Here is a 21476-nt window from a genome sequence, read left to right on the forward strand (position 1 = left end):
GGTCCTCAGGAAACGTCTGTACAGCAACAATCTTGCCTAAGCTGGGAGACCTGAATTTACAATAGGAATGACTCTCCACCCAGAAATTAGTGGTTCCCCAGCCTAGAAGTGGCAAAGAAATAGAAGAATAAAAAGATTCTTCCCTCATTTATACATTATTCTGTCTATAAACTTTTTATTTGTTATGCAATTCATTTGGTCATAAAAATGGTCCATTTAAGCTTCTGTAGCAGAAATACTTGTTTAATTCTATTATGGACTGAATTTTTGTGTGCCCCCTCATTCATCTCTTAAAACTTCCAATGAGACAAAAACTAGAGCTTTGTGGGAATAATTGGGTTTATAAGCAATCATAAATATGGGGCTATATAAATGACAGTATGAGGTTAGTGTCATTATAAAAAGAGGAGACACTCAGGACTCCTTTCTCTATTCTGAGCACATAGTAAGAAAGCAGACTGGTAAGTCAGGAAAAGCGCCATTGTCCCAAGGGACCCTTACCTTAGATTTCTCATTCTGCAAGAAAAAAACATATGTTATGTAAGCCATACAGTCTACGGCATCTCATTATAGCAGCATGAACTGACCACTAGTTCATTCTACATGCTAGCACAATGGAGACTCTCCCCTTGAGAATCTTCTGGTCAATTGGATGTGTGGGTGAATAGGGAGGTACGTAGTTACCTGTAGTAGGATATTATTATTTTTATTATATCTAAGCTAATAGAGTTAAAGAGGGATCAACTAATACACGTCATAGACTCATTAGCCAAGAGTCGTGCTTTAATATATGTGTGTGTCCACAGTACATGTAGACATCTAATAGACACTGTCACCACCTCCCTCCACCACTGCTTTTTACAGCTGTTGCAGTATTCACAGATTATACATGATAATCAGGGACATAAAAGTGTAAGTGAAAAGTAGATTATGGGAAGCATATTTATCTTAAATGTGTCTACGTGAACATGTATTACTTGTTCTGTGGCAATACTGTAACAAGTGCAATGAAGCATTCAGGCTCTGCCCACATGAATAATCTAACTCTTATGCCCACATTTCATGAAAAACCTTTTCTGCCTTTGTCTTGGCTTGTCCTTCTCTGGAATACAGATTCCGTTCCTCTCTGTAGGCCTATCTAAAGCCACTAGTCCCTCACATCTCTTACATGCCCCACCCCATGTAATCTCTCCAGCATGTATCAGTCTACCTCTATCCTCAATTAATCTGAACTCACTATTTAGCATACTTGAGAATATCATACTTACCTTATATAGCTTTTTTCTACGCCTAGACTTATAATAAATTGTATTTTTATATTTCTAAGCTTCTGACAGTTTCAATCATACATCTACATACACACACATATGTATGTATATTACAGGCCTATAAGTTGCCAGATATTTTTAATATAGTGACCACAAATGGTCTTTTCTGATTAAATGGATACTGTTGTAGCCTTTTAAATCTTTTCTGAATATTTTCACTTCTGTTTTTTAAAATGAACTTTATTTTGTCTTCCTATAACTGTCAGGGTATTAAAAGCTACCTTAATCTCAATCTATGTAGGACATTCCTCGTGGCCATTGACATTCTTTAATTTTCTCAAATTTTACCAACCAATGTATCTGAATGTTCAAACTTAACCTAATTTTCAAAACTACCTATCAGTTACAGATACTGGACACAGCTCCAAATCCATGGTTATAATTTTGGGACATTTGTATAATGAGTTAATACCAGAAGTAGGTGGGTAAAGAATAAAATTTTCTCAATATGCCCCAAATGATAAAATCCTACGTATACAAGCAAAACTCTGGTATCCAATAAAAAAACAATGGTATCTAATAAAATATCATTAAATAAGAGAAATATTCTCAAAATGATTTGAATAATGAAACTTCATAAAGTGTGTAATTGATCAAATACTTTAGTATTGAGTCCTAGAAGCCATATTATAGTTGTCTATGGCTACAAAACAATTACACAGATGCTGGACAGCTACTAAAGATAAAAGGTCATCCTTTAAAGAGAATTATTTTCCAACTTGTGGACATTGAATAAAAGAATGATAATAAATATGGCTTAAAGGGCAGCTTCCGGCCTAACAGTAAATTGATATAGCAGAAAACTAATGACTCAATTTGAGCATGGAAACCACTTGTTTCTCTGAAAATAATTGGCAGACTGGGCCAGAGATATGGTGGCCTACAGCCTTTAGAAGGTTAGAGCAGGCTCTGTCCACTTTTGAGCAAAAGGTGAATGGCCAGGTTTTATGTTTATATTATGAGCCTCACATACTTGGAGGGCATGTCTTGTTGATTCTCCTGACAGACACTTACATAGTACCTTGTACACTTTTCATGCTCAAATGTCCTTGGATACTATTATCAAAAACTTCCATCTTTGTTCATGAGCCTTGAAAACAAAAGAGAAAATTTCACTTCCGTTCAAATGTTCTCATACCATTTAACACCTAGCAACTGAGAAGTCATCTCTACTCCATCATAAAATATTTTATTATGTCAATTATGGGAAACCCAATCACTCAAATAATGCACATTGAGATGGAGCACAGCACCTGGAGAGCTATGGTAGTAATCATAAAACTGGCCATGGATATGAGCACAGTGATAGAAATGTCTTCTAATTCCAATGATTCCTGAAAATCAATGGAATTAATCATTCATTTCTCCCTTTTCACTACAAACTTAGATACAAATGCATTTAAGTAGACACATTAGGCTGAGTGTTACTGTCACCAAGTTTGATTATGGATGAGGTCAATTCAAAGAAAGATAGATAAGCCAAAAATCTAGCAACATTCATTCTCTAGCTCTGAATGGATGGATAGATGATAACTGATAGACAGATGGATCAATATTCATTAACAAATCAAAATTTATAAATAAAAATATTTTAAGTAAATCCATTACACAGCTTCAAGATAAAGAAGCAGTTAGTTGTGCCTGTGTGTGTGTGTCTGTCTGTCTATCTGTCTGTCTGTGTGTGTATACACATGCAGATGAACACAAATAGATCAATGTCAAGTGTCTTCCTCAATTACTCTTCACTTCATTTTTTTCTAGTTTCATACTTTATTTGGAATACAGGCAACATTAGTTTTAGATTTTTTAAATGAACAAACACAGTGATAAAAGTGTTGAAAATAAGTATGGCCTGAATTTGGAGAGTGAGTGGTTTTCCAGTTTGGGAGTAGGAGAGAAAAATGGATGCAAGATCATCCCCGAAGGAGAAGAGAACACATACTTAGTGAGCCACCGAAGGGTTTGGCTTCCACTCACTAAGGGCAAGCAGTGCAGTGCAGTGCAGTGCAGACTAACCATCCATGATCTTCCTCGCAGCACATCAGAGTCTTCAATGGTCAAAGTATTTGTAGGTACAAGATAGAAAGCATCTATAGATCGACTTATTAATTAATCTGGATGACTAGGAACTGTCCCCCATTCCTGAGGTGACAAAAATCTTCAGAGTGATTGTTGGAGCAGGGAAGCTTTCATGTACTCCCAATTATAGTACAGTGCATAGACTGGTGAGTGTCAGTCCTGACAGGGCACTGCATGCTATTGTTCAAAGACCACCTGTACATTTGTACAACATTCCCATCACGGTTCTAGCTGCTCCTGAACTGAGGTCACCTTCTGCACTCTGTGTACACCAAATGATAACACCAAATGTACTCTAGAGCAAAGCCAGGGAACCTGGAGTATTAGCCCAAAGTGTCCTTGCCTAGTCACTATACTCAAAATCTGTATGTTTCTTGGTTTTATCCAGGCCATGTTCTGAGTTTTCTTCAATCCTAGCTAAAGACCATTCATTGCCCCAAACGCAGCCCCTGTCACACAACATTGTCCAGTGGTGAAGAAAACTAGCTCAAATCTGCCTCAGGTTTTGTTAGCTCCAGTTGGCGAAATAAAATGAGTATCCTGAATGAGATAGTGTGGGTCCCCATTTAAATAAGGAGATGAGGGAGGGCCCGTACCCAGTTATAGCACTACCTCAGGCTGGGGTCATGTGTGTGCTCTGCTGTGGTCCCCACGGCAACAGTGTTGCCACTGCCACCTTCACACACTGACCTTCCAGGTGCCGGCTGTATTTGTTTTTGGTGTGTGTGTGTGTGATATGTATGTATGCATATGTCTTTACTGAGCCTGGGCTGTCTGGCCAGCCCACCAGAGAGCCTCCTGTCCCCATCTCTGCAACATTAGGATTAGAGATGTGCATCACCACACCAGACTGTCTGTGGGTAATGAGCAATCTGAACTTGGTCTTCATGCTTACACAGGAAGCCCTTGACCCACTGGGCTATCTCCTTACCCCTGTCTCTTATTTCTTCTTTCTCCTTCCCTCCCTCTTTTCTTTTTCCTTTCCTTCTTTTCTTAAACATACTTAGGCATTTATAGGCATTTCAAGCATATCAAAGAGTAAATTTTAATTATGAAGTTATTGTGGTATCCTGATCATCTATAAAGTTTCACAGTTCAATTTTCCTCTATTACTAAAAAAGTGGAAAAAGTAACTATCTTGGTTTTGCTGTTGTTGTGGTTATTTTCTACATTTCCATAATCTTACTACCAACTGAATTAACACTATCGTGTTTGTGAGTCATATGTATAAGCAAGACTCTGTACTGTTAAAAGTCTACTTAATGTCTCTTTTCCTGTCAGAAATTATTTGCAACTTATTTGGCACCCTATTAAAAAGACAAGTTCAAATCTCATTCTAAATGGCAAGTAAATGTTTTTAACAACAAGAGCTGATCTCAAGGACTGGTTTTCACTTCATTAAAGCATAACTCCTGGGATACGCTCTTGACAATAGTGTCCTCGGTTCCTCCTCAACATGCCCATCTGTTCTGTATCTAGCCTCTCTTGCTCCAAACACACAAAAGGATGATGGTAAATAACAAAGAAGCTCACCTTTATACTCTGGAGACAGAAGGAATGAAGATCTACAGCTGCATCCCTAAAGAGGTGATTAGTCACCTTCCCCTTCCTTGTCTTCACCCCTCCCACCTCAGAATGTGTGCCCACAGAGGGAGGTTGTTCCAGAAGGAAAGGAATTGTCAAAAGGCCATCCACCCCTCTTCATACTAAAACAGCAGGATGTCTCTGTGACCCAAACATACTTGCCACAGCAGATGAAAGGAGGAAACACAAGAAAGGGACTTCAAGCCTGGCTAATTGGATCCGCGAAGGTTCTATGAATCTAGAATCAACAATTTACCATGCCTGACTGCAGAGCTTTGCTCAAATTAAAGGACCGAGGCTCGAAGAATGGTTTACCTGATGCTTCAAGTTAACAGCCTCCATCGTCAGAAGGAAACAAATTCTCATTTCTTTTTAAAATAACATTTGTACAATGCCAAAGCATTCTTCTGAACAGAATCATGTAGCGGGAAAGGGGAAGGACAGAGGGGGTCTTAGTAGCTAAGTCTTATTGTGTTGAATAAGCACAGTATGAAGTTTACATATTGACATAGGTGTCATGATGTAACCCAGTGTCAGAAAACTCAAAAATTAACAAATTAGTGTCTGGACATATACATCACATAGGACTGAGATTAACAATGCATCTATATAAAATTACCAAGATTGTTGGCAATGAAAAAACAGTGCTGCCTCTATAAGAAATAAAAATGAAAACAAATACCAGTCTTCCACATAAGGCATCTCTGGCTCACTGTCCTTAAGTTTCCATAACCTTCTCAAGTAGTGCTTCCAATGAGCTTGATCCGTGTTCACTTAAAATTGAACTCAGTTTTCTCGATCTAGTTTAAGTGAACCTTGCTTCCCATTGCTAGAGTTGGCCTGGGAAGGGTCATATGTGTGTACAAGCACTAGAACTCATCACAAAGAAAACCTACCTCGAATCATGCAGAGTCAGATACTGCATGCTGGAATTTCTTCAGTTAGAGCTGTCCTAATTCTGTCCCTTTTCTCAGGAAACATCAGTAAATTTAATTGCCTGCTTCATATCCAGCCCCCAATACTGTTAAACGGCAGGCTACAATCCCATTGTTCTTTGCCTCTCCCTTTGCATTCCCAGTGTCCTTGTCCAACATGGTACACACAATAGCTGATATTCACTGAGTATGTACTAGTCACTATTGCATGAATACCATTGCATTCAGTCACTTTAGAAGCATTACGAAACAATGTACTACTTTTATCCCCATTTTTGTAGACAATAGATTGTCTTCACAGAGGTGTTCAGTAGCTTGCCAAGGTACGAATTCTCATATGTAAGTATCACAGCCAGTTCTGGGAGCCACTAAGCCACCCTTCCTCCACTAAGCACTCCATAGGAGCTTAATCAGCTTGTTTGCTTTCTTGCTTTTAGATATTTGATATAAGAACGGGTAATTTTAGCAAGCAAGATCATCAAAATAGAGGAAAGCAGCTGAAAAGCTAATTGTTCCAGTAAAAAGCCAAATGTCCTTGAAAATGCAGATGAGCTCCTCTTATCCCATAGTCAGATACCTAGTCATGCCATCTCTTGGTCTAGACTATGCTGTGGTTTATTATTGCTTATAAATGCCTGGCCTTAGCTTGGCTTGTTTCTAGCCAGCTTTTCTTAACTTAAATTATCCCATCTACCTTTTGCCTATGGACTTTTACCTTTCTCTTACTTCTGTATCTCTTACTTTAACTCTTACTCCATGGCTGGCTGGGTGGCTGGCCTCTAGCATCCTCTCCTTATTCTCTTGCCCCTTCTTCTTTCTCTCCCAGATTTCTCCTATTTGTTCTCTCTGCCTGCCAGCCCTGACTATCCTTTCCCTGCCTTGCTATTGACCATTTAGCTCTTTATTAGTCCATCAGGTGTTTTAGACAGGCACAGTAACACAGCTTCACAGAGTTAAACAAATGCAACATGAACAAATGTAACACATATTAAGATAATGTTCTACAACAGACACTGCCCCAAACTAAATGATAGCAGTCACTTCTCACCTGACTTCCCTATCTCTGATCTCTCCCCCTTGAACATCAGATTCCACAATATCAAAACTGTGACATCAGGGATCCTAGTATAAGTTAGGTCAAAATAATTTAGTAAAATTTTCTCCTTTGCCCTAAAACCAAAGCTAGCAGAGTAAGGGACTGTACCTTGAGGATTTTTATGCCTTCTGCATTGCCTTTCAAATAATAAATTCTTGATGTCAGAATTAGTTACATGGGAGTCTTGTCAGGCTTGGATACTCTTTAAATCAACCAAAGGGCAGTCCAGATTGACAGAATAGTCCAAGAAAAGGGTGGAGTAAGCCCATGTAAAATTATGCATATACATATTTGTAATTTTTGCCTTTGATTCTGAAATGTTAGAAATGTTTTCAGCTCTACAACTAATAGAAAACAGAATAACAATAATAAAGCAATAAATATCCCCTTGTCTAATAAAGCAAGATCAGGGGTAGCATTGACCAGCTGCTTAATGTGCGCTAAGACCCCAGCTACTTTCTGCTCTGCCCCTGACCATGTTCAATGCATTGGCTTTTCCTCTGCATGACTTTCACCCTATATTTGAACAATGGTTCTACACATCACATCCACACCAGGATAGGAAGAAAAGGAAAGGGAACCACCAGACATCTCTCTTCCAGGAGAGGAATGCGTACTTATTTATTTCCAGTCAGTATTTATAGTGGAGTCATTCATCCTGAAGGAGAGCCAGGAAAAAATTAGTTTTCCCAGGTGGTTTATTAAAAGGAGACAATCAAGGAAGAAGTTGCCAATGACCATGGGTCAATCAACCCACAATGCCTACCACAGGTTCTTCTTTCTATGCCTCCTGTGAGAGCTTACATCATGGGATTCATATCCATGCTCTCTCCCTATCATCTATTATCAGCTAATATATCAAAATTAGTTCCAAGGAAATAATCTGAAGCTTCCATTAAGTTCATGGTAGCAATGACGATTACCACTGTGCTGTCTCCATTGGAATGTCTCAGCACAATCACTGATGGCAACTTGAATTAGACCATGCTTTGTTCTGTTTCACTGCTTATGTAGAGTAGTTATCAACATCCCTGTCTCCTTTCCCAGTGAACCACAATAGCTTGAAATATCTCCCGTGCATCCCAAATGCCCTGTGAGGGTAGAGGGAGAGCCAGAGAGCAAAGAAATGGAGCTCCAAGGTGAAGTGTCAGAAACCAAAGCAGGAGGCTGAGAAAGAGTGTGGGGACTGTAAAAATGGCTCAGTCTGGGAAAATGTTTGCTTCCCACAGACAGACAGAAACCAAATGTGGCAGCAGAAACCTGTAACCCCTGCACTGGGGCTTGGGGTGAGGTGGAGAAAGGCAGATAGAGAAAGGCAGCACCTCACTGGGCTGATCTAGATGAACCAGAGAGCTCCAGGATCAATGAGAGAAACTGTCTCAAAATATAAGATGGTAAATTACTGAAGAAGATCCTGAACATCTACCTCTGATCTTCACATGCACCTGCACACATACATGTGCAAGTACACACACACACACACACACACACACACACACACACACACACACACACACACACGTGCATGCACACACAAACACATGTATTAAAAGAGAAGTGTGATAAATCAACAAGACCTCAGACTCTCTGAAAACTCAGTGCCCATTGAAAAGAAAAAAGGCCTCAGTAACTTTCCTTCACTGTCTGCTGTTAGCACTTAAAAGGCAAACATCACCTGAAGTCCCTGTCTCGCCAACATCACTTCATCCTGCAATCCATCAAAGACCACAGATGGAATTAGAGTAGGGTCAGTTAGGGTTTGCCGCTCTTTAGAGAATGGCCAAAACAGCAGACAGAGGTACACAAGCACACTCACACAGTTTGTGCAAATAAACTTGTGAAAAGAAGTGTTTTCATTGCGATATCACCCACTCACCATGAAGTTCACCCACGGGATGAACACAATTACAATTTTCTTTCTAAATGAGCTTTACTGTGTCTGGGCACTGAGGAAATGGATTAAGCTGGTCTCTAAAGATGTTTGCTGCTCTGAGATTCCTGAGCTCTGTCCACCCATATGTTCTGTTACTGAGGTGAGGTTGAGTGATGAAGGTTTCCTAGTTTACAGACATTGCTGTGGACAGAGACTCTCTCCTGAGCCCCATGCTCCTGTCTGTGGACACATGGGGAGCATGGGGCCACCTAGCAATGTTCATAGCATCTATCAATATACTCTCCTCCAAGAAGCATGAAGCCAGCACTACCTCCCAGAATGCTTATTTCCATGACTGTGTTAAGTGGGAAGGAGTTAAGTATGCTTATTTTAACCTCAACAAGAACAAAAAAGCATTGTTTTTAGGTGGCTTTGTCAAGTCCCACCATTTATCGCTGGATAAGTGAGCTGAGATTTCCAGTGAGACGGTTCTGTTTTTATCTCCTAAAAGAATAAACTTTAATGGCAGTTTTCTACAAAGTTGAAGAGCAAAAATTACAATAAAATACAGTTTCTTTGTACAATATGCTTGATGTGTTCTTTCAAACCTGATCTTTTGTTATTAACAATGAAGATTTAGCACTTATGTAGCTCTTTTAATCCACAAAGCACTTTTCAAATGTTAACTAATTAAACATCACAAGTACCCTGGGAATAAGAAAGAAAGTTATTATATTAGAAATTATATGCCTTCTGTAGCATGTATATTAAATACTTTATTTAGAGTTGATCAGAATATTACAGACATGGATGAAGAAAATTTCATTTTCACTAATTAGTTGTCTTCTTTACATAATGAAGTAGATAATGATAATGGAAGTATTGATTAGATATTCTGAAACTCTCATTTCAATGAAATAATATAAGGCTAGGGAGTCTTAGTGTATTTAGTTGACATATCAAGATTTAAAGCATAATAAAATATTACCATTAATTGGATTATTTTTAATCAACCACTGGAAGAGGGTTAAAAAAAAGTCATTTATAATAAGAATTACTAACATTTATCAAGCATCCCCTATGCCAGGCACAATTATATATGGTTGACATTTATCAGTTATTCCAATTCTGGCAAAAGTCCTACAATGAAGTACATGTTTCCATTTCACAGATGAAGAAATAGGGGAAGAGAGGATTGAGTACCTTGAATGTGGTTCAACAGATGCCAGCTTAGGCTTCCTGGTGAAGTCTGTGTTCTTAAGCCCAGAGTTTACTGTTAAATAGGCAAATGCATGTAAAGATTTTAGAAGATTGCATGTTAAAGGCCCACGGGCAGTTATTAGGACACAATCTGTCCAGTTCCTTATAAGCCTTCTACATAACGGTTAGTACAGAGAGCCAGCACAGTTCTGGCATTCTTTCAGGTTTACAAAACAAAATGGTATATTTCATATTTTTCAAAATGATCTTAATGCTTGATAATTATTTCAAATGCACATATATTAAAAGTAGCTCTAACACTAACGAGAGTTAAATTTTTGAATTTTTAATTTGTCAATTTGTCTGTTAATAACTTCTAAAACAACTGTTAAACCTAACACTGAGTGGGGGGGAAATGCCATATGTAAATTTTTTCTGTAGATATGTAAAACTAAAGATGTGTGTGTGTGTGTGTGTGTGTGTGTGTGTGTGTGTGTGTGTGTGCGTGTGTGTTATAGTATAAGCTAAGAACAAGCAGCATAAAATCTCTCATACCAGAAAGAAACTAATTCTGAATAATCTTGGTCAAGACAACAGTGTTTCAAATTCCACAGTGAGTTCAGTGGCTAGCCAAAAGAGTTCCCTGCGTCTGCAGTGTCTGTGGAGCTTCTGCTATAAATCTTTGGCAAGGAAGAAGAAATAATGTTTTAAAAATTTGTCTAGCATCCTATCTGTATTTGACTATATTACTACAAATATCTTGATAGAAAAGGCAATGCTCATTTACTATGATTTAATGTGCCAACATACATAATTTAAAATGTAGGTTGAATCAAAGTATCGTCTCATCCTGTTTGATTGTGGATTAGATTTATGGTGGAGTGACCGTGAATCTATCTTTCAATAAAATGTTGGAAAAAGACCTAAATGATGAATGCAAATTTTTCCTCTCCCCCAGTGTTACAGTAGAGACTCCATTGTATCAGCAATGCTTTAAAAGTCACCTTGGAGAAAGTACTCCTACCTTTTTGTTGAATCAGCCCAGAGAGCATCCCCGTGTTTCCACCCTGCTATTCTTTTCTTTCTCTTACTCTAATTCCCTTCCCCACCTCAGCTCCCCCAGAAATGAGAGGCATGGTCATAAAATGTCACAAATGGGCAGAGACATTAGAAAAAAATCCCTCAAATTAAAAAAAAAAGCGTGCTTAGTAATAGATCACTTAATGGAAAGACATGCATTACTCTATTTTGTTACACACACACACAGCACCCCATTAACAACATCATCCCTTTTTCTGTATCCTTAGGACATAAACTTTCATTAGGCATGGGGTTTACAATTAACCATGCCAATGATAATTGAAAATTCTTATTAGCTTAATGTCAGCCTCATGAGCCCTCAACAATGAGTAACTCATTTTCTCTGCTTCGTCACAAAGACAACAGTTTCAAAGGTATATGTCAACGTAAGAGCAATAAAATTAGCAATGACTAGATAGCACATGGAAAACGGTTGAACATTTTACCATTAATTCAGGATGGAAAGGCTTTCTCTCATATTTCCCTTTGTTTTTTAACTACGGCTCTGGGATTAGAAACCTACCACACCATCTGAACAAGGCCAGTGGAGGAAAAGCCATGCACAGACATGTGTGAATCTCTACTTCATGTTATGGAGCCTCAGCACCAAACAAATCTTCCAATTTAGGAGTCAATCATTTTGATAAAAGCACCAAATTTGGTGATGCTAAAAGGAAGTTACAGTAAAAAGAGGGAAATGTGACAAAACAGCAGGGCACACTATATTCTCCCTTGTCTCGCTGGGGAATTAATGTGCTGTAATGTTTGATCACAATCTAGTTGCTAAGTGAAGTGCCTGTGTGACAAATGAGTGTAACATAAATGTCACAAGGACTGTCTAGGTGGAGAAGGAGTGTTTCATGCCTAAGGACAATATCTTGTTTTAATAGCTCCATTGTAGGAAATTACATTTAGCATTTAATAATGTATACTGTTTTGTTATAAAAGCAGTATTTCTTATGAGTGTCTATAGAGTTTAGGTTGTATTATGGAATATGTATGGATTATATATGATCTATGTATGTATATACAGTTTTCTTGTCCAAGACTTTCTGTCTTATATTTAATAGTGATTTTTCTTCTTGTGTGTGTATATGTGTGTGTGTGTGTGTGTGTGTGTGTGTGTGTGTGTGTGTGTGTGTGTGTGTGACTGTGTGTACCTGTGTAGAGGGAGTATGCACGGAGATCAGAGATTTATAGCCAGATGTTTTCCTCAATTGCACTCCACCTTGCTCTTTGACACAGGGCCTTCTCATTGAACCTGACTGGAGGTCACCAATTCAGCCATATTGGCTGGCCAGAAAACTCCAGGAACTACCTGTCTTTGCTTCCTCAGTGTTGGGAATACAGACATGTACCATCATGCCTAGCTTTTTACTTAGTGTTTAGAATCAAAACTCAGGTGCCCATGCTTGCACAGTGAGTGATTAATGACTAGACCATCTCACAACTCCTAATAACACTTTTTCCTTAGAGAATATAACTAGGGGGTTGTATTCTGCTATGTATCCCAGGTCAAATGAAGAAGAATGGTAGAAAACGAGCAGCCAACTAAATATGCCATAGGGATACAATGGGGCTGTTATTTATCCCTCAAAAAGAAAACTTTATCACTATTTGAGATTATCTGAGTTTTAAGCATAGGAATAAGGGAGTGACATGTAGGTTGAATGATTGTTATATTCCTAGTAACAGAAAATCCCACTCAAAAGTTCCTTACACAATTAAACAATTAACAGTTATCCTAAGTTAAGATAACTTTGGTAAGTCTAGATTTAGTAGTTTTGTTGGTCTCTGTTGTCTCCACTTTGCCTTTGCTGTGTTGATTTTGCCTTCTTCTATCACAGAGTTCCCCCTAGGGCCCCATCCATAGCAGCTGTAAACCTGACACCCCAATATCATCCCAGCCAAGAAGAGAAGGATTTAATAAATTAAGAACAAAATTCTTGGTTTAAGGTACCCTTGGTCTAAACTGGATCACATGCATCTGCACCAGAGTGCCACGGTGAGCAGATAGAGAGAAGGCCCAGTCCAGAGCTCAGAATAGGGTCAGTATCACTAGCAAATCCACTCTCTGACGATAGAAGGAGATAGTATTGGAGGTGAATATTTCAAGACAAAATAAAATTAAATAGTAAAATATGTGCATTTTCAGCCTATTTTCTTACTATAGTTGGCTCAGATCAAAACTTTCTTGATCTACAACCTTCACAAAACAGAATTAGAAATGTGAAAGTTTTGTAGAAGGCTATTGAGTGAAAAACAAAGATAACCAAGTGTTCAGATTCTTGAGCCTGAAGGAGGAAAAATCTGAAACATATCCAACAGACTTTACAGGAATAAATGCAAATAAAATATGTGATCTGCATTATTTTCTTTCCATAAGGATAAAGATGCTGGTCTCCTGGATTGCCTGTAATGAGTTCTTGCTATCAGATTCCCTGTCCTATCACAGAACTAGGCTAGAATGCACTGTCATTATGGCTTAGAGTGGCAGAATTAGCCTGGCCTCTTGCCTAAGCATCTTGTCACTCATAAGCATAACAACCACAACAAGGGCCAACTTCTACTAACTGCTTACTATGAGCCAGACAGTGTGCTAAGAGTTTTATATGTATGCTTTCGTTTAAGTTTCACAGCTCCATTGGGTGGTAGTTATTATTATCCTTGTTTTGCAGATGAGGAAATGAAGTTGGGTTTCTTCTCTCGCAGGTCAGAGCCTGTAAGCAGTGAAGAATTCTTTCTCTATATCCCAATGAGAAGTGGAGAATTAATCTATACAGAGTCAGCTATTTTTTTTAAAGACAAAACTCATTTTTTTCTTGAGGATATATTTATGTACTCTTTGAGGATAGCTACCATGAATTATGTTCTTTGAATGCCTAATTCAGCTTCTCGTGACTATAATGACAGTACAATGGACTGTTAGTGGATGAATTAATCTGGTGAAGGATAGTCTTAAAACTATTGTGGTGGTTTGAAACAAACTGGTCCCCAAAGAGAGTGGCACTATTAGGAGGTATGGCCTTGTTGGAGTAGGTGTGGTCTTGTTGGAGGAAGTGTGTCACAGTGGAGGTGGGGCCTTGAGGTCTCATATATGTTCAAGTCACACTCAGTGAGACAGACCACTTCCTGCTGCCTTAAGTTAAGATGAGGGACTCGGCCGGGCGGTGGTGGCGCACGCCTTTAGTCCCAGCACTCGGGAGGCAGAGCCAGGCGGATCTCTGTGAGTTCGAGGCCAGCCTGGGCTACCAAGTGAGTTCCAGGAGAGGCGCAAAGCTACACAGAGAAACCCTGTCTCGAAAAACCAAAAAAAAAAAAAAAAAAAGATGAGGGACTCTCAGCTGTTTCTCTAGCACCATGTCTGCCTGTGTGCCACCATGTTGCACCATGATGATATTGGACTAAACCTCTAAAAATGTAAGCCACCCCAATTAAATGTTTTTCCTTTGTAAGAGTTGCCATGGTCCAGTCAAGCACTTGGCCAAGCTCCTGGAATTCAGTTAAAGAGATGGAGGAGGGATTATAGGAGCAAGAGGGGTCAGGATCCTGATGGGAAAAACCACAGAGATAGCTGACCCAAACTAGTGGGAGCTCATGGACCTGGACTGACAGCTGGGGAGCCTGCATAGGACTGCACTAGGCCCTCTGAATGTGGGTGACAGTTGTGTGGCTTGGTGTGTTTGTGGGTCCCCTGGCAATGGGATCAGGACTTATCCCAGGTACATGAACTGGCTTTTTAGAGCCCATTCCCTATGGTACGATGCCTTATTTAGCTGTGATTCAGCGGGGAGGGGCTTGATGTTGTCCCAACTTGGTATACTAGCCTGTGTTGACTACCCAAGGGAGGCCTTACCCCCTATGAGGAGGGGATGGGAGGGTAGGATGGGGAGAAATGAGGGGAGGAGCAGGAGAGGGAGGGAAGGGGAACATGGGTTAGTATGCAAAATAAATAAATTTAAATAAAAATATCAAAGCATAAAAAATTAGCTTTGAAGCCGGGCGGTGGTGGCGCACGCCTTTAATCCCAGCACTCGGGAGGCAGAGGCAGGCGGATCTCTGTGAGTTCGAGGCCAGCCTGGACTACCAAGTGAGTTCCAGGAAAGGCGCAAAGCTACACAGAGAAACCCTGTCTCGAAAAACCAAAAAAAAAAAAAAAAATTAGCTTTGATTAAAATTAAAAATAAAAAAAAGTTGCTGTGATCATGGTGTCTCTTCACAGCAATAGAAACCCTAACTAGGACAGTTATGTTTCAAATTGATCACTCCAGTTTATAATAGATACAGAAAACATAACTGAGCCTTAGAAGTTTTTACTTGCTTCTCTGTGTGGCAGTGGTGTGTGCCTTTAATTCCAGCACTCAGGAGACAGAGGCAGGTGGGTCTCTGAGTTCTGAGTTTGAGATAAGCCTGGTGTGCAGAGTGAGTTCCAGGACATCCAGGGCTACACAGAGAAACTCTGTCTTGAAAAAAGAAGGTTTTACATGCTAAGTTAACATTAATTTCATTTTCACAACTAAATCCTTCTTTATCAGTCAGCTATTTCTACACAAGAAGCCAAGAAAATATTGAATCAAAGATAAATAAATATTGCTTTATTTTGCCTTGTATCTATGGGTTAGCTAGAATTTTATTGAACTGGACTCAGCCTGTCCTATCACATTGCTCAAGTGACACTGGCTATTTGGAATATATTCTTTTCTTGGCAAAAACAGGAGAGGGAAAATCTTAATACAGAAGCACATGCCAAATCTTGACTCACATCTCATCATCTAACATCATGTAACATCACTAAGATCAACATCAATGTGGTAGAGCAATATGTGTCTCCAACGGACATCTTTGAAAGGGAAGACACAGGGCTGACTGTTGTTTAAAAGATAACTTAGTACCTGTCTCCAACTACAGGGTGAGGGGAAAAGGTGAACATACAGTGAGCACACACTCATTTACTCTGTAGTTTAGAAGGTGTTACAGTGTAGGTTCAGTGTAGGAATTATTGTGCTACTGAAATGGCGGTAATAAACAAAAGACTAGTGGCAAAACAAATACCATTTCCTTTGGAATTCCAGTTGTAATTCCATTAGGAGACATATTATCCCTTAATTTGTACTGAAGAAATTGAGGGATCAAGAGATTCAATAACCTGGTCAAAGTCACACATATAATAAGTAGCAAAGATGAAAGTGGAGTACAAAGACTATCACTTTGACAATAAAGCTGAAATTCTCTCAGCCTCATCAATTTTGTTTCCTAATGGTAGATCAACTTTCACATAGCTTCAGAGAGGAATAGTGAAAAAAGAGACTAAAATAAGCATGGCGACACATGCCCATAAGTCCAACACTCAGCTTCCTTGCTTTGGCTAGGACATAGCTTTGACACAAAGTCATTCTACTTTCAAAAGTCTTACTCAGTGTTAGTGAAAGTTAATTTCTGAGAGGAAGTCTATAATTCACTGGAACTGTCAAGTGCTATAGAGTAGAAAGATTAAGATGTGCCAGAAAACACACAACCAGAAGTCTCCTCTGTTGTCCTGTTTGGGGGTTACCATTTTTAGGATGTCGTGACAGACCATGAAGGCTCTTCACTTATTTAATGTTGATACTTCACATCTAAGGACTTAAGACTTAAGGCTTAAGACTTAATTTGTCTCTGTATAATGCCACTCCAATGTTTACTATTTCAGTTACAAGTGATAGAAAGGCTACTGAAGCGTAGAAAATGGAATCTGTTAGTTCATAAACCTGGGAAGGCAAGAATGACTTCTGTTTCAGTACTGCTAGGCTTGGGAGTCCACATGTTATCATTAGTGTTAACCCAACACCCTTAACTCCGCAGTTCTCTGTGTGCAAATTTTCCCACTCTCACTGGACTATCTCCAAATATTCCCAAGTATGCGTCTGTCTCTTAAGTTATAAAGGCAAAGCCAGGCAGCGGTGGCACACACATTTAATCCAGCACTCAGTAGGCAGAGGTAGGCTGATCTCTGTGAATGTGAGGCCAGCCTTGTCTACAAAAAGAATTCCAGGAGAACCAGAGCTACACAGAGAAACCCTGTCTTGAACTCTGTCCCCCACCAAAGGATATAAAAGCAAAACTAAGCACTCTGCATGCATGTGAGTGCACACACACACACACACACACACACACACACACACACACACACAGGAGGGGAAGGGGGAGAAATACCACTGAGGGACTCTAAGTTGTCCTCTCTGTGTTATAGTCATATGCCCAGCACACATAAACACACACATCACACTCATACACACATACACATCACACTCATACACAGAGGGAGAGGGAAGGGGAATATCCCTGAGGGACTCTAAGTTGTCCTCTCTGGGTTAGAGGCATATGCCCATCATATGACTCAAACATAAGAGGAAAGACAAGATACCATGATGCCTATTCCCAAAGCCAAAGGCTAGTGGTTTGCTAGGGCTGACATTTCATCCAAAACCTTGAGAAACTTCTCAAAGACCCATTCTGCTCAGATTGTTGTGACTGCTGTCTTAATTAGGTGAGCCTTAAAATAAAAACATTATAAAGTTTCCTTCCCACTGGAGTGGAAATGTTAACACTTACATACTCTTCTTTCCCCTTTTTCTAGAAAGCATTGCAGGGACTTAAAGAAGCACCTGTATTAGTTTTTTGATAACAGATGGAGTATAGAGGAGAAAATAGCACACATTGGCAATAGAGCCAAATGTAATTTTCTATAGATAGCATTGGCCTGCTACTGTCCAATTTAAAATGCATTCGAAAAATTGCCACCAGATGAACTTTATAGCCAGCTTTAGCTCTGTGGAAAATAAAAGAAATCTAATGTCCAGCAGATATCCTATAATGGTTTTCTTTTGCTTGGGATTTTTTTTAAGTTAATAATCTTGCATACAGCTGTTACATATTGGCCATTCACAGATCATACTTCTAAACCTCTCCCCCAAGATATACATACATACAGAGGGTCTTCTTAATAGTGAAGAGTATCTGCCAACTGTAATGGATTTTGACTTTCAGGTAAATTGAGAAAAGCTAATTTTTACAGCATGGCTAAAATTATTTTTCTTAATGGCCTCGTTCCCAGACAGAATGTGAATCTCTAAGTAATAACATTGAAATTGGCTCACAATTAAAAGTGCAAAATGATTTATTATTTCACTCTGTTTAGAGCAGCTTCTAGGTGTCATGCACCGAGCCAAGCACCAGGAGCAACAAAATGAGTGCAAGGCATCCTTGTCTTGAACAGCTCACAGCCAAGCAGGGGGAAACTTCAAGAAACACAGGAAGTGAGACCAACCACTGTGTCTCTGGGCTATGACAACTCAGAGAAGCCAACGCTTCACTTTTCCTGGGAGGGGAACGGGGTTAGCGGGGAGAACAGGTTTTTAGAAGAAATTCATGATGAAGCCGGGGGGAATTTGTTAACCAAAGACCTGGTGGGGGTCATATTCCAGAAAGAGAAAGCAGCACCCTGTCAATGAGCTTTGTGGACCGTCTGGACCACTGACAAGGCAAGCCAGTAAGGCAGGGATAACCCAGAAGAAGCTAACAGTAGTGAAAACACAGAGAATGGGATGGAAATAGGGCTCCATGCCAAAGGGTTTGGAAAAACAACTCTGGAAACAGGGCAAAAGGTGTGTGGGAAATGGGGGAGAAACTGGTAATGCTAAGGTTGTAGAGAAGGCTGGTAGGGGAAGACTGGTACAGGAAGATGATGGAAGTCTACAATGTGAAGAATAGAACCAAGGAGAGAGAAAAATCAAAATGCCCCCATGTGTTCAGTACAGAGGTTGGCTGGAGTAATCTTTAAAGATGCTGGAGAAGATAGAAGCAGACAAGCAGGCAGGGAATACATTTGGCAGGGAGCAGAGCTGTGACTGCCTGTGCTACTCAGTGTTAATTTGGTGTTACACTGCAAATAGCTACATGAAATTATCAGTTTTACCTACAGAACACTATTCTTTGATCTATTTTGATTACTATCAGTTATAATGTATTCACTGTGTCAATTCACATGTTATTAAATAATAGTAGAGAACAAATCAACTCTTTCTATATTCCAGAACGAATATTGTCTGTAAGGTGTGTGACTGCATATTTGGAGATGTTCTTTTTTTTTTCCCCTGACCTCAAGTAATGACCAGCTTAAGCTCAGAATAGATATTTCCTAGCTTCTGTTTTTAATATGGGGGGTGGTGTCATCTGGAGAAGTATGTGTTAAACCTTTTCAAGTGATATCTTCTGACTTAACTTGAGGGACTCAAAGCCTAAAGATGCTCCTGGATTAGGATTTTACTACAAAGGATACTATCTACTAGTTGATAAATATATGAAAATTTTATCATTACTGTTTCAAGAAACTTGCTTGCTACTATAACTTTTATGGTGATCTTAGATAACATGTTAAATATGTATTAAAACAGAGGAATCTGAGATTTCTCTCACAAGTATTGGAGGGCAGATGTCTGCTCTTACATCACACTGACTTTTTTTTTCATTTACTTTTCTTAATGCATTCAGGAGTTGTTAAAGTTTCTTATATAAAAATATGATTGATTGTAACAGTGACAGTAATTGCATTCTAGCAAAAGTAACCATTATAGTAATTTTCTTCAGGGAAGAGAAATCTAACTAACTAAAGTACCTAGTTACTTCCTCACACATTAACTCTGAAAATTCCTAACGTGAGAATACTTGATAAGGGAAATATAGATTGAAGAACATAAAATGGAATGCAGTATTTATGAAACTACTTCCATTAGGCAGCTCACAATTTTATGTAACTGCTAATCGTAAATTAAATGAAGCAAAATAGAGGCAAAAAAGTAAAATTTCTGCACTAGTGGATCAATTAAACTAAGTCCTCAGAAGAAGCCTTTTTAAAGGTGACTCTGAGACATGTTTTTTCGTTTCCACCCTACAGAAGGCAATGATTTTCTAGAAGATTTATTCATATCATGCCTTTAGAAGATTGAATCAAATAATATATGAACGTATTATGATTGCAAATAGAGAGAAAAAACAATCACACGTGTGCACAGACAAGATGGTGCTGCATATAGTAACAAGCAGTTCACGTTAAGACGCAAATGAAACAGCATTCGCATTTAATTTTATGTATTCCACCACACACCTGAATAGTAATTAGCAACTAAAATAGGAAACGTGTGGTTCTGCATGTATTGATAAAATCTCCGTGCAGTAGTCGTCAGCCAGCAGCAATTTAACATGAACTGCACATTGAGAAAAAAACTAGTTCCTCATTTCTACAGTTTCTTTTTAGAATTACATCTCTTGATGATTGAAAGCAACATAATAACTGAAAAATTGATCAAAAGAAGTGAAATCTTTGTTCAGTTTGGAATTACTTTGAAAAATATTTTTGTTAGCCTTGTTCATCAAACGGAATAAAATAGAAGCCTCCAACTCCGCTTGCAAATACAGACAGTAATTCAGAGCAACTTAAACCAATCAAATCAGTTCAAATTTTTCAACTTTAAAGGGGCACAGAGAACATTGCTATATTGTTTCTGCCTTGCCTTACCCTACCGTTGAAGTGGCAATTTCAAAGGAAAGCTTTATTTCGTAGTTTAACTTCGTGATTCGCCTTTGGCTGCCTCTCTTCATCTGTCCCCAACTCCATTGTTTGCCTCTGCATTTAAATTGGCTTTGCAATACCGTCTGATGTATTTTTGGGGTTATCTTTGTACAGGAGAATTATGTTCATAAACCATATCTTTAAAATTGCTGCCTTTCCTTATTTTTTCACAATGCCCTACAGGTTACAGATTTTTTGGCCTCCCCAACCCTTGCCTCTATAGTGCAGGCTAGGTCTTACTACATGTGGTGGAAAAATCAGGTGTGCATGTGTGTGTGTGTGGGGGGGGGGGATATCAATGTGTATTCACATGTGCCTGTCGTCCAACAGATCAGATTCTGGAAATTCAGCATCAAGTTAGCCCCAAGGAATCATTCAACAAAGTCTTATTTTCTTGAAGCCTGGTTGTGTCTCTTGTATCATTATAGAAGTACATAAAGGTAAAAGGAAATTACGAAATAATCACACCAGCAGACATCAAAACAAAAGGTTTCAAAGAAAAGAATCTAATACACATCTAAGACAAATCACAGTGGCTCAACAATTAGGCTGCTTTGGGAGTTACAAATAAACAAAATACCAACTCAAACTTGAGTAAATAACAGAATCTGTGGCTCATGTATCAGAGGAAAGGGGATTCTCACACCAATGATCAGACTTCTAGGCCCACATGGCTGCATTTTCTCAGTGATTT

General features: G+C 39.0%; 1 pseudogene; it reads right to left on the reverse strand.

The window, feature by feature from the left end:
- Window positions 1–3488: 3488 nt before the first annotated feature.
- Window positions 3489–3989, reverse strand: LOC128100430 (mitochondrial import inner membrane translocase subunit Tim23-like; annotated as a pseudogene).
- Between the last annotated feature and the right edge of the window lie 17487 nt (window positions 3990–21476).

This window comes from Peromyscus californicus, unplaced genomic scaffold, assembly GCF_007827085.1.
Source record: "Peromyscus californicus insignis strain IS unplaced genomic scaffold, ASM782708v3 Scaffold_7__1_contigs__length_154581171, whole genome shotgun sequence".
Classification (NCBI taxonomy): Eukaryota; Metazoa; Chordata; class Mammalia; order Rodentia; family Cricetidae; genus Peromyscus; species Peromyscus californicus.